Source organism: Mesoplodon densirostris, chromosome 5, assembly GCF_025265405.1.
Source record: "Mesoplodon densirostris isolate mMesDen1 chromosome 5, mMesDen1 primary haplotype, whole genome shotgun sequence".
NCBI lineage: Eukaryota > Metazoa > Chordata > Mammalia > Artiodactyla > Ziphiidae > Mesoplodon > Mesoplodon densirostris.
The window spans coordinates 28,263,890-28,278,950 of NC_082665.1; the positions used below are offsets into that span (position 1 = coordinate 28,263,890).

Consider the following 15,061-nt stretch of genomic DNA (forward strand, 5'->3'; position numbering starts at 1 on the left):
ATACGCTTCTATTTGCAATAGTCTTGATGGAGAGAGTTAGATAATTATTTACATCATTGGCATGCCATCAGAAAAGAGAATGTATTTTTAATCCAAAGTTTCAGAAGGAAAATGAAAAGATATATTAGATAACTTTTAATGTCTCTTCCAACCTTTAGATTCTTTAACTAAACTATTTCTACTGATCTACCTTCAAGCTCACTGATTCTTTCCTCAGCCATGTCACATCTACTGATGAGCCCATAGAAAGCAGTCTTCATTTCTGTTACAGTGTTTTTTGACTTCTTACATTTCTTTTTGATTCTTTCTTAGATTTTTCATCTCTCTGCTTATACTACCTCTCTGTTCTTGCATGTTGTCCTTTTTTTTTTTCATTAGGGCCCTTACCATATTAACCATAGTTATTTTGTTTTATTAAAAACATTTTCAGAGACTGTTTATTTTCCAACAACCTTATTTCCATTTTCTGTTTAAGAATCTGTAGATGAACAGCTTAAGAACACTCAGTGGTTGCTCCTCTATGCCCAATGGCCTGAGCAGTGGGAGCTGCAGACTATTCTTCAGCAGTAAACTGCTGAAAAGGCACAGGAGGAACCTTCATGCCTTCAGCCCAGCCTGAGACCTTGGGTTGAGTAACAGTAAACTCAGGAGCTGGAGCAGTGCATTTACTCTGAAATTTCTCCTTGGTCACAGCCTTTTCAGTAGCACCCTCTTCTTCCTTTTCAATCTCTTTAGGATTTCTGTAGAAGTAGAGATCAAGCATGGCCTTCCATGAGTGTTCCTGGGAGATGGTACCATGCACATGTAGAACTTCTGGGGCAGCATCCATCACATCAGACCTGCTGAGTGAGCTCCCTTGTATGGGTGGCAATGTCCACATAGCACAGAGGAGAGTCTGTGTCACACAGAGCAATAGTAGGCAGGAGATGCCCCTGTGAGAGGCTGGTTGTCAGCCCTGGGATCAGTAACCACCAAAAGTCTCGGCTCCAGTAAGGCTTCCTGGATCTAGTTCCAAGTTCTAGGAGTAAGGCAGCTAGCAATAGAGCAGAAAACTTCAGCTCAGCTCACTGGCCAATATTCCTGGATGATATGACACTGACATCAGCTGGGTTTTCAAAGACAACAATGGCACCAGCTGCTGGCAGAAGCTTCTCTCAGATTTTCTTCAGATTTATGATGTAGATGCTATCACTTTACCTTTGGTGATGGACTATTCCATTTAGAAGTCAAGGTTGGTACCACCTAAGTGTGTTCCTGCTGCGAGGAATTTAAGGAACTCTTCCTCTTTATTTGCAGGACATTGAGGGCTCTGGACATTGTGAAAGTTTCCCTCTAAGTTACAACAGAACCCAGAACAATGCTGTATGGACTCCTTCTCTGGGTAGCACATAAAGGCTAATCGCAGCTATTTTCAATTCTCTGTCTGATAATCCCCAAATCTGTGTCACATCTAAGTCTGGTTCTAATGCTTGCTCTGTCACTTCAGTCTGTTTTTTCTTGCCTTTGGCAGGCCTTGTAATTTTTGGTTGAAAGGTGAATATGATATGTATGAATAATTAGAATGAGGTAAATAGGGTTTTAGTATGAAGATTTATGTTAACTTTTGCTGTAGCAATAGGTTCTAGAAGATTCAAATTCCTCTAGTGTCCTTGCTTTGTTTTTCCTCTTGACATTGGGCTTTCCTGAGAATGCCTCCTCAGAGAGAGTCTGCTTCTTGTAGGACTTAGAGGTGTAATCTACTGTTTTACTGGAGCCCTGTTGGTGTGGTAGTATGGTGTGGGCAAGGGGGAGCATTCTATAATCTTTCAATTAAATTTCAGTGTTTTAATCGGCCTTGATCTTGGACTGTGACCTTCACAGTTGTTTCTCCATAGTACAGCTTCCCCTACCCACTGCTCTGCACTCCCTTCCCTGGCTGCAGCCTTCTCAATCTATTTCCTTGAACCTCTGATCCCTGTTGACTATGCTTTTATTTTTTGTTTTTGTTTTCCCTCTTCAGGTGAAACAGGAAGGCTGGAGGGGGGTGGAATGGGAGGGGTTCCCTTCCACCAGCTGGGATAAGGCTCTGAAAAAGTCCTTTGGCCAGGAGAGTATCCTTCATTATGGTTCAAATGTTGGTTTATTTCACAATGATTACTCTTCCCTTCTCCCCGAGAGCCACAGGGATCTTTCTTGGATCTTCATGGTGAGAACCTAGTGGAGGTACCAGACACAAAGCCCATGAAAATGTAGGGACCCTCTTAAGACTGCAGCCCAAGAAGTCTCTCGCTCTTATCTTAATCCACATTCTGCTTCCAGCCAGATATTCACCAAAATTACTGTTTGTGTTCCTACCAGTTTATGGCTCCAGCAGCTTCTGCTTCAGGTCAGCAAGTCTCACCTGTGTGTCTCTGCATGAACTTGTCTCTTCAGGTTTCTGCCTAGTAATTTGCCCTGCAACCTCAGTTCTCTGACGTGTTCAAGAAGAGTCATGGATTTTCAGTTGATCCAGCCTTTTCTTATTGTAAGGACACCAGTGACAACTTCCAAATTTTTTGTCTGTCAGAGCTGAACCCAGAAGCCTAATCAAATTAACTCTAATTGTATGTTTCTAAACTTGTAGGCACACATAATAGTTAAATGCAAGATTTAAAAATATTCTATCGGAACTAAATATCTTGTCATTTAAGTATATTTTAAAACTTAATTTAAAAAAACTGTCAGAGTTTAGTATTTGTTGACATTTAATATTTTAATTTTTGTCAGTTTTCACTGTTGACATAGTGAACACTGCTTTTAGTTATTTAATTTATGAAACTGTTGCTTCTCAATTAATAAACATAGTAAGAGTAGTCACTGCCATTTCACGAAATCTTCCTCAGAGGTTACCTTATTTATACTCCCATTAATCAAGAGTAATGTTTGGTCTTATTTTATTCTGTCTATTTTGGGTATTAATATATTTATTTAAATAACTTACAGTATCTGGAAACTTTGATCAAGTTCAGCATTTCACTGTATTTATGAAACTACTTGCTCTGGTTTCTTAACCTAAAATACTTTTAAAAATCACATTTTGTGTCACAATCTCAGGATTTTTTTTTTTTTTTTTTTTGTAAATAGGTAAAGTACCTCCTACAGAGTTCTTTTGTCTTTTAATGAATTAATTTACTTTTGGCTGCATTGGGTCTTTGCAACCAAGCCGTTTGCCGGGCACGGGCTTTCTCTAGTTGCAGCGAGCTGGGGTTACTCTTCGTTGTGGTGTGTGGGCTTCTCATTGCTGTGGCTTCTCTTGGTGCGGAGCACAGGCTATAGGCATGTCGGCTTCAGTAGTTGTGGCACTTGTGCTCAGTAGTTTTGGCTCATGGGCTCTACAGTGCAGGCTCAGTAGTTGTGGCACAAGGGCTTAGTTGCTCTAAGACATGTGCAATCTTCCTGGACCAGGGCTCGAACCCATGTCCCCTGCATTGGCAGGCAGATTCTTAACCACTGCGCCACCAGGGAAGTCCCAGGATTATTTTGATTATTGAAGCTCCTCTGGAATAAAGGGAAGGTATTATTACTGATGGGATTTAGAACGTGCTAACTCCAAATATGGCACTGTTGTATATTGAATATTTTAAGTTGAAGGGATTTGAGAAATGGAAGGTGCTGGGAGGTCTCTCCACCCCCTTCTCCCCTGAAGCAAGGCATAAGGCCCTCAAGTGAGAGTTGCCCTTTCTATAACAGGAGGAAAGGAGCAGCCTTATCTCTGAACGTGAATGTACAGGTCTTGCTAAGTTTCCCCCATTTGACTACAGTTACCTCATACCCTTTGTCCTGTCATATCTTTTCTCATCTTTCCACTCTTCATCAAACCCAGCATAAAAACACTTAGGTTTAACTGCTTCTTTGGGCCTTTACTTCCTTTTGAAGGCTCCTGTGTCACACAAAACTTACATTAAATAAATTTATATGCTTTTCTCTAATGAATCTGTCTTTTGTTACAGAGATCCAGCCAACAACCTGGAAGGTAAAGGAAAGTGATATTTTTTCTTCCAAACGTTATAAATAGAGAAAGTTTTATTTTTGTCTCTTGTTTTTTATTAGTATGAGGTAGTCACTGACAGATGTTGTAACAAACCATTAACATTATCCAAGTTTAAATGATCATTATTTTGGTATACTATAATGAAGGATTTCCTCATTCGAGGAGCTCTGTGATAATCTGATATTTTGTCTTACATGTCAGGCCAACTGTGGGTCAGGGATGTGACACTTTGTCTAAGGCTGTGGTTTCAATCAGCCAATCCTCGGAAGCAGGGTACCTCTGTATAACTCAAACACTTTGGTGGTTTCTTGAATTGCTCTATAATTATAGGCTTAAATAGAAATAAATTTAAATGAGGCTGTATTCTTAGTTGAAGTAAACTGAAACCCTGAAATTCTGTGGGACAATGAAGAAGGTAAATTTTGAAGCCTAGTACTTCTGGATGCAGTTCGTGAAGAATGGAAACTAGTTGGGATTTCTCAATTTTTCAATGAAAGGAAATTTACAAAAAGGCCCCAAACTATTTTATCAGTCTGAATTCCCTGTATAGGTATCTGACTTGCCTAAGATGAGAGTTTGTGAGATCTTTCCAAGTCAGTTCAATCTCCCACTCTCTCATAACTATTTCACACATTCTCCTCTCTACAAAAACCTCCAGCACCTCCTCCCATCATTTTAAACTGATGGCCTTGTTTCTTATTTCATAGAAAAAATACCAACCTTCCAACCCGCATCTGTACTCATATATCCTATATTCCCTTTTGTAGTTAAACATGATGGATCATCCCTGGTCCTAAGGTCAACTCCTCCTCTTGTGTACTGCCTCTCATCACCTCTCACCTGCTCAGACTTCACTCCGGCAATTGTCCCCTCTCTTTTCCATAAAAAAAGAAGGAAAGAAAAAAGGACAGCAAATGCACCTTGATTCCATATCTCTTTCAGCAACATTTTCCATTTGTTTTCTCCCACTTATAGCCAAAACTCTTAAAAACAATTGTCTCTACCCATTGTCTACAATTCCAGTTTTCCCACACTCCCTTGAACCTATTCCAATCTGCTTCCTGTCTCCTTTTCTCCACAAGAACTGTTTATTCAAGGTCACCAGTTACCTCCATGCAGCCAAACCCAATAGTTACTTCTCAGTCCTGATATAGCCTTACCTATAAGCAGCTTTTGGCCCAAGAATAGCTTTTTTTTTTTTTAAAAACAAATGATCATCCTTTCCTTCCTGAAACACTTTTCTTCACTTCATGTCAAGACCTTCCTTGCTCTTGATCCCTCCCAGCCTCCTTTGAGGAACTTGGTTCTGCCTTACCTTGACAGTCTCTACATAGCTCTGCCCCAGAGAATTTTTTTCTACGTATATTCACTTTTCAGATAATGTTATTTAGTCCCATAGCTTTCATGCTCTCTCCATAAAAATTCTAAAATTAATATCTGCCTACTCAACAAACAATTCCACATGGATATTGACAAGTTCCTCACACATAGACTGTTCAAAATTGAACTCTTGATTAAATCTGTTCCTCCACAAGCCTCTTCACTGTATACATTTGGGTGTTATTATTTGCCAGGTACCAAATGCCAGAAACAGAAAGGTGGTTTTAAACTCTTTTTTTTTTTTTTTTTTTTTTTTTGCGGTACGCGGGCCTCCCACTGCCGTGGCCTCTCCCGTTGCAGAGCACAGGCTCCGGACCCGCAGGCTCAGCGGCCATGACTCACGGGCCCAGCCGCTCCGCGGCACGTGGGATCCTCCTGGACTGGGGCACGAACCCGCATCCCCTGCATCGGTAGGCAGACTCCCAACCACTGCACCACCGGGGAAGCCCCCTAAACTCATTTTTCATAGTTAAAATTTGTTTTTTAAAAATAGTGTGATATAATCTCTCCAGTGTGAACTATGCCTCTTTAGCTTACTTTAAGGTGATGAGAACTAACCAGTATAGGACTGTTTTCTCCCTTTTTGTTTTTAAACCAAGAAACCCTGATTCTATTTCATCATTTAAAGATAATTTGGGCCACATGTGGCAGTGGGTCTGAGGAAAAAAGAGCTTTCCAGAGACCTGGACAGTGCACTGTGACATGGGGAGCTGGGGAAGGGGGCAGGAGTCTGGCCCTGGGAATGTGATCTAGGCTGCAGGCTCCAGGCTCAGTGAGGGCCTGGGTTCCAGAATTCAGCTTAGTGCAGCTGACTAGACCCTTTGGAGTTGGCTGCAGCTTTGCAGTAAAAGCACTGAAGGGGAGAAATGCATTGTGGGTAGTGGGACAAAAATTAATTTCTGCAGACAAAATCTTTAACAACAATACTATCCACAAAGAATATAAACATAATGAGGAAAATTTCCTGTTGGTTATGGTGATGAAACCCAAAGCAGTGAAACAGCAGGCCCCAATACATGCAGCCCAGAGAACAAATCCAGCCACCACTGCTGCAGTGGTTCAGCCACAGCAGCAGCTTTGGCTCAAGTGCCAACCTCTGTCCCTGCTTTAGCTCCCACCTCTGCGCCTGTACCCATCGCTCCAGCATCAAGGATTCCATCTTCTGAACCTTCACCTACTACAGAAATTGAACAAGAGAAACCTGCACAAAAGCCGGTGGGGACACCTGTGACTACTAGCCCAATACCCACTGACAGCACATTGGAAGAGCCTTAGTAAAAGCCTTTTTGAGGATGCAAAGAGCACTTGTGACAGGTTGGTCTTATGAGAATATGGTAATGAGATCATGTCAATGATCTGGTTTCAACACCCCTGACAGAACAGTGAAGTATTTTTTAATTTACCAAATATTAAAAAAAGATGACTGATAAGCTTTATTTTTAAGAGCAGTTTTAAGTTTACAGAAAAATTATGTTTGTTCATTTCTCTTGTTTGTTGGGGATTCCATGCTCAGGTGAAATCATACAGTATTTGTATTTAAAGAGAAGAGAAACACTCCTTTAAATGAAAATAATTACCAATTAAAAAAAATTTCTTGACCGTTGAATGTAAGACAATTCTTAGATTATTTGAGAAGCTGTACAATTACAGTGTATACTTACTATACAAAAACATAGTTTTGTGTTCACATTTTTTGCTTGTTTTGGGTAACAATTGGTAGTTGTCTGGGTTTCAGAATAATCACTGTGGGTTTTGATTTCGATGTGTCCTTTGTAATGTAACTTTTGAAGCTAATGAAGACATGCAAAGGTCACTTTCACTCTCTTACCTTTCCCTCAGCAGACATGTGTTTACCAGCAAGCTATGAGTTCAAACAGCTTCCTTTCTTTTTTAAACCCACAAAATGCTTATTGAATTAAAAAAAACTAATAGAAATGTTTCAAAACCATGTTTCTGACATTTTTTTTAAATTGCATTTCTTTTTTAAAAATATTTATTTATTTTTGGCTGCATCGGGTTTTAGTTGCAGTATGCAGGCTTCTCTCTAGTTGTAGTTCACCAACTCCAGAGCGTGTGGGTCCAGTAGTTGTGGTGCCAGGGCTTAGTTGCCCCGCAGCATGTGGGATCTTATTTCCCCCACCAGGGATTGAACCCATGCGTCCTGCACTGGAAGGTGGATTCTTAACCGCTGGACCACCAGGGAAGTCCCAGGTTTCTAACATTTATAAACTTTTTTCCTTTGTTAGATAAAGATGTGTGACAAATAAAGTCATTGACATTATAATAACTTTGAAAAAGAGGAGGAGGATAGAGCTATATCCAACATATTTTTTTAAATTAACATTCTGGTATATTTATTTCTATACAACATTTTTTTTTTACTTAGTTGTGAACATACTTTATATAAAATATATCTTGCTTTTCACTTAAATTATATCACATGTATTTCTCATGTCATTATAAGTTACTTAGAACTACAACTTTAAGTAACTGCACAGTAATCTGTTATGTATCCAGCACCTTTTTATTGCATTAAGAAGATGGGAGCAATCTTTGGAGGCCTGAGAGATGCACTTGGGAACATATTTTGAAAAATATAAAGTTAAGACTTTCATGGAATATTAAAGGTAAAATCTTAATAAGCAAAAAAAAAAAACTTTTTGAATGCCCTTTTAGTTATGTAAATATGATATATAATTATATACATAACATCTCTTGTATGTTGTACAGGTAGCTCAAATCGAGAACTCCCTGAAAAAAATTCTTAGTTTTCCTCCCAAAACTAATTATATCCAAGATTTCTTCACATCAATAAATAGTAGCACTAGTAATACCTACTCTTACTGACTTATAAAAGCACTTTATTAACACTTTGTCACATGTATTTTACAAATAATTCCCCAGAACGAAGTCTTCCCCTAAAATTTGATTCCACAATAAATCACAGGAAAAAGACAATCTGAGCCAGACATAAAAATAATTCATACTTACAAAATAAGTTAGTATATAATTATTCGACTTCAAAAGAGCCAATATTTTCAGAAAATATTGAACTTATCCAGAACTTTAAAAAATGATGACTTTTTACAAAATAGTTGTACGGTACCAACACATTTTTGGGAGTACTTAGATTAAGTAAAATACCATTTATCTTTAGCGTGACTGCTACATTTCTGTAGAATTTAAGTCAAAATGTAAACACTATTATACTATTTGACTATTGTGTCTCCATCTACAAAGATGTGTCTACATAATCAAGTTTCTATAGGATATGTGGAATAACTCTCTAACCATCAGAGTATTGCTGCATTTCCCAAGCCCAGATTCTCCAGTCATTCCCACTTGATTCCCTGTGCAAGGCACTCTGGGGTTCCAATAGCTCCGACCTTTTAATCTATTCAACCTGTAGAGACTTGCTTTGGCCAGCTCTGTATAAACACTTTGTTTTTGTTAAGAAAATAAACTCTTATTTCAAAACCACTCTTTTGTGGGCAGAGGGCTGTGGTAGAGCCTTGTAAGTAGTAAAATATTTCTCAACATCAGAAAAATACTCTTGACTTTTTTAAAGGATGTTTTCAATTAAAAAAAATTAACCATAGTCATTGAAGGGGGAATGAGATGGCAGTTTATTTGATGCTGATAATTTAATTTATTCTTCTGAAAAATTGCCCTAATTTAAAAAAAAATCATGAAATAGAAGTTGTATGTACATACTGTTAGCTCATTACTATTGATTATTCTTATGCCACTCATTAAGTATTTCAAAGTGAAGTTCAAAACCACAATTACTTTCTACCCTCTTCTCTCCACCGCACTGTCCTGTTCCTATACTTTTGAACAGAATTTTTCAAGTCAAGTTGGCATATTTGCTTTCCTTCAATAGCAGTAACAGAAATGTCTGGGAGAAAATGCATCTGGGGACAAGCACAAGTCATCATATTTCCCACACTCTATTCCTTATAACAAAGCTATTTGTAATCTTTGCGGACTTCACTTATTTTTCTAATTACAATGTCAACACTCTGAAGCAATACTTGTTTATTTGAAGCAAACTTTTAAAGTTGAATCCTACTAAAGTGAATTCTAAGACACATTTTTTCAACAAGGAATCTATTTGATCGAATAAACTTTAAAATGAAAAAAGTATATAAATGTACATTAGAACACCGATTCTTAGTGGAGAAGTGGAAGAAAAGGAAGCTGACAAGAGGATGCGGGCTTGGCCAGTGAAGTGGGGGATCAGAATCTTGTCATCCCTGAAGAGAAAGGAAGAGAGTGTTCCCAGAAGGAAGTTTGTCACAGTGTCAAATATGTCAGAGTTCAGAAAATTAGTGACTAAAAAACATCGTTTGATTTCAACAAAAAAGTTGGTATCTTCGATGGAAGCAGTTTTAGGCAGGCTTGCAGGGAGCATTTGGAACTCAGCTAGCTAAGAGTTGGAGGTAAACAGATATTAGAAAGTAGAAAAATCTAGTACAGAGTCCTTTCATGAAGTTTGACAGGGAAGCAAAGAGAGAGGAGGAAGCAGCAGAATAAAGATGTGGGGCTGTGAGCACGAGGGATAAGAGCTTGAGTCCCAGCGCAGCCTCTGTCCAGCTGTGTGACTCTGGCCGGATCTAGCAGCCTCTCTCTGCCTCAGTTTCCTTACCTAAGCGTGAGGATGCAGCTGCTCCCTGCGTCCCAGGCTGAGGCACCAGGGGCACCGGAGCCATTGCTATTGAAGGACTGCTTTTTGAATCAGGGTTCCCTCCCACCCAGCCCGTCTCTGCCCTTCCTCCACCCCAGATTCGTCAGACCCTCTGGGCTTATAGCTGGGATCGCCTGGAGCCTACAGTCAACTTGGGTAGAACTGACAGCTCATCAGTAATGTATGTTCCAATCTGTGAAGGCAATTTCCCATGCCTCTGATCGAGACGCCCTGTATACCTTTTGTTAAATTTAGTCTTAAGTATTTTAGAGTTTTGATGCTATTAAAAACTGAATAAGTCAAAAAAAAAAAAGATGTGGGGCTGGGATAGAGATTGCAAAATTATTAAACATGGGAGACATTAGAGAACTAGTTTAAGAACAGAAAAAAAGGGTCCAGAGAAAGAATGAAGACTCAAGTAGGAAAGAGGATAACCCATGTATCCCAGAGACCCTTAGATGGCAGGAGTGGATAGGATCAGATAGGATTCCTTTTTACAGGAAGAGAAACTCTACATCATTGCAATAGAAGTGAGAAAGAATTAATGGGTGACAAAGATAAGACTGGAGTCTATCCTTAGTATCTATATTCGGAGCGCACATTTGTACACGTTGCTATTTGCTGTTTCTGAAAGACCCAACATCCTCCCTCCATGTACGCACATTTCCTAGCCATATTGCCATACATAGCTCAGACATCGTTTCTGGAAAGCCTTCCCTGGCAAGTGCAATCTGCTCTGGAAGTTTCTCCTTGTGCTCTCAGATGCTCCCCGCGCATTGCTCTATGCATACCTTGCCTTATAATAGGCATTTACTCGTCAGTCTTCTCCTTTGGACTGCAAACACTTTGAAGGTAGAGGCATATTTTATGTGCCTTCGTATCTCAGAGCCTAATGCATTTGAGGAACTTCGCCTGAATATATTAAATCAATGATCCCTTCTACTTAGATGAAATGAATTGTCAAGAACACACCTCCTCTGAACACTGTGAGTGGCAGGGCGTGGGAATGGAGGTGAGCTTCTTGTACTCTCTTGCTGTGAATTTCTGCTTTTGGCTTGACTCACTATTCCTTCTTATCATCTTCTCCTTGTAGCTCTTGTTCCCTCTGAGCTTAGCTTTACCCCAGGCTCCATTGACCATGGCTTCCTGACCCTCTTTCTCCATTCCAAAAACTCACCCTAAGCAACAGATTTTTCATTCCGTGTAAGGGTTTAATGGAGAAATGCAGAACTATGCAGCAAAAAAATCAATGCAACGTGAGGTATTAGAGACCATCATAAAAAACAGTTGAAAGTCTCACTGACAATCAATTCCTACTATAGGGAAACTCTGACTGGATATCTTTCTCACGAGAACATGACCTACCACTCTTTCCAGGAGATGCCCAATCCTTATCTCTCTCCAGAATTCCTTCTCTACTTTTCTCCCCAGGTCATGCCACTCACTCCTCCCTACAAGGATCATGGTAGGCAGAATAATGGTCCCTCCAAGGTGTCCATGTCTTAATCCTCAAAACCTGTGAATATGTTATGTGGCAAAGAGGAATTAAGGTTGCCAATCAGCTGACCTTAAAGCAGGGAGAGTAGCCTGGATTATCCGAGTGGATCCAAATGTAACCACAAGGCTCTTTAAAAGTGAAGAGGGAGGCAGCAATGTCAGTAAGACTCCACTGATCATTACTGGCTTTGAAGATGAAAGGGGCCACAACCAAGGAATGCTGGAGGCCCTTAGATGCTGGAAAGGGCAAGAAGATGTATTCTTCCCTGGAGCCTCCAGAAAGGGACTGAGCCCTCATGATGACCTGTGTTGGCTTTCTAAGTTACAGAACTATAAGATAATAAAGTTGTGTTATTGCCAACCATTAAGTTTGTAATAATTTTAACAGCAACAAATAGAGCACAAATACAAGGACCAAGATAACAAATCCAAATTCATTTTGATGTGCAATATCTTAATTCTTTTGACTCAACATCTGCTCTAGTCCAAGCTCTGGGACTCTGCTTTGCCAAATCAAAAAGAATATTAACAAACTTTTCTTTACAAAATAGTTATCTAACCCTAAAATGAATGGGAAAGAACCCTCTCATGTTCAAGCCCTCTTATCATATTTATGACATTTTTTATTTCTATCACAAATACATTGTTCAAAGTATGACTCCATAAATAACATTATTCTTCTACCAGGAAGGCATTAAAATATGTTTCTGTATCTCACACTGTTCATTTTAAATAGGAATATATAAATAACGTGCTTATCAAAGGGAAAGGAGGAGAAAAGCTTGAGGAATAGGAATTTTAAAAGTTTGATTTGCCAAACTCTTCCAGTTTGACTCTGACAACTCAGTGTTAAATAGCTCCTTATTGAAAGAGCAGAATATTAATGTTTAATGAACTTGAACAAAAAATCATACAACTTAACCCTTTCAATTATTCAAATAGAGTTTCCTACACTGTACATGAATGAAGTTCTAAAGCAATCCTTCTTAAACTTTAATGTGTAAACAAATCACATGGAGATTTTTTTAAAATGCAGACTCTAATTCAGTAGGTCTGGTTGGGGGCTGAGATTCCGAGGTTCTGACTTTCTAAACGCTCCTAGATGGTGATGATGATGCAGTTGGTCCCTGGACCACATTTCAAGTAGTAAAGTCATGGAGGACATTGAGGGTCACAGTAAAATCAAATGCTTGAATTCTATGCTTCTATAAATTAAACATATCAAAACTATACACTCACTAAATCTATTTATGTAGCAAAGAGAAAATTCTATAAAATTATTATTTGGAGTTGAAAATCATTTTATGACAAGACCTTAACATTATGAATTTCATTTACAATTGTTTATATCATCATTAAATAATTCTTTTTCAGTGATGATGTAATCATGGCAAACTCTGTGTTCCACCTCTCCCCACTAACCCCAGACCCAATGGTTTATATTAAGCATAGGTTTCTGCTAGCTTACTGTAAGAGCCTGTTCATCTGTGTGCCAGGAAATGGTAGGATTAAGAGGTCAGATGCCATTAACTAGTTCCCTTTGCCACCACTGCCATTGTCTGAGAGATGTTCCAAGTCTCCAGTAGAAGCCTTGCGTTTGGTCCCACTTCCAACACGTTGCAGGAATAACAGTACCACAAATCTGATCCTGTTATCTAGATATAAAACTTATCAATGTCTGTTAACAATGCCTCCTAATCCCGCCTCCCCCATGGTCTATCTCCTGGCTTGCTCTCCAGTCCGATTTTACACCAGTCTCTCTCCTTCCTTGTGTCATCTCCAGCCACACAGCTATTATCTCATTTCTTTCAATATTCCATTTCCCTTTCCACCTCAGGCCTGTGTTCATGATCTTCTCTCCCTATAAATACAACTCTTCCCAAACTCCTCACTTTTGATGCTTCACCATTTTTCCAATCTCAACTCAAAAGTCACTTTCTTGTCAAAGCCTTCTTTGACGTCATGTGTCCTTGCCACACACTCTCATAAGTGTCTTTAAATGCACTTATCACAGCTCATAATTATATACTTGGCTGATTGTTGATCACACTTTTTCTCCCTAAATGATCATATGTCCCATGAGGGCAGGTCTGTCTGTCCCTTCCGCTCCCTCCATTATACCTATATTGCCTAGCATAGTAGAAATCATTTAATAAATATTGATGAAGGGACAAGTGCAAAATTTCTTTTTTTTTTTTTTTTTTTGCGGTATGCGGGCCTCTCACTGTTGTGGCCTCTCCCGTTGTGGAGCACAGGCTCCGGACGCGCAGGCTCAGCGGCCATGGCTCACGGGCCCAGCTGCTCCGCGGCACATGGGATCCTCCCAGACCGGGGCATGAACCCATATCCCCTGCATCGGCAGGCGGACTCTCAACCACTGCGCCACCAGGGAGGCCCCAAAATTTCTTTTTTAATGAGCCAACTTAGCTAACAATAGAATGAGGGATGTATTTGCAATAGAAAAATGGCTGACTTGGAAATGAAAATTTAGAACAACTAAATTCATTGATGACAGATAATATGTTAAGCTGATCAGTTCTTATCTATATGATCTGTTTATTTGTTCATTTCTTATCCATCACCAGGGCTATGCAAGGTATTGGGAATATAGATATGGATCTAGCTGGGCCCCTCTCCTTGGGCAGCTGAGTCTAACACATACTCCCTGTTGACTGTGCAATGCTCAAATGACCTGAAAGAGGCTTGTGCACAGTTTTCAGTTTTGTCTGAACATATGATTACAATGGAGACTATGCAATCAGGGCATGGTTAGAATCTGACTCATGTCATTTCCCAGATGAAGACTTGTATGATCTGCCTGCTCTATGTTTTAAACAACACGGTGGCTAAATATTATTCCACTGCAATGAAGCAAGACATAGCCTTTTGCCATCTCCTCCTCTCCACTAAGTGTTGTTTGCAAATTCAACAATGATCAGAATCTCTGTTACGTAAATGCTTAAAGAAAAATAACACTACACATTTCATAACACTAGAGCAATCGCATTTCCATTGTAGCAGACATTTTGATGTTTTCCCTAAACTCACAAAACAGAATTGTACCTCTATATTTTTTAATTTTAAAAGGAATAAAAATATAAACATTAAAAAAACCCTGATGATTCCCATCTTAGTTTTAAAGAAGTTTTTGTTTATGTAGAGCCAGGGGGCAGTTTATGAGACTTCAGGGCTTCACCAAAAGGAAGAGTTCCTAGCCAGAAGAAAAAAAAAATGATGCTGATTTTGAAAATTTATTCATAAAACAAATATTTATTGAGTTCTGCTTTTACTCCAAGCATCTTCTTAGAGACAAATGTCCTTATACTCAGGGAACTAATGTTTTCATTAGGGGAAACTAGCAAGATAATGATAGATAGTGATAAATATTTTGAAGACAATGCAGTGTGAATCAAGATAGAGTTATGGGGATTGATTTGGAAAGGAAATGTTTGAGCTGAAACTTGAATCCTGAGCAGAAGAATGCCTTG

General features: G+C 39.2%; 1 pseudogene; it reads right to left on the reverse strand.

The window, feature by feature from the left end:
• Positions 1-493: 493 nt before the first annotated feature.
• LOC132490965 (small ribosomal subunit protein uS2-like) lies at positions 494-1,317 on the reverse strand (annotated as a pseudogene).
• Between the last annotated feature and the right edge of the window lie 13,744 nt (positions 1,318-15,061).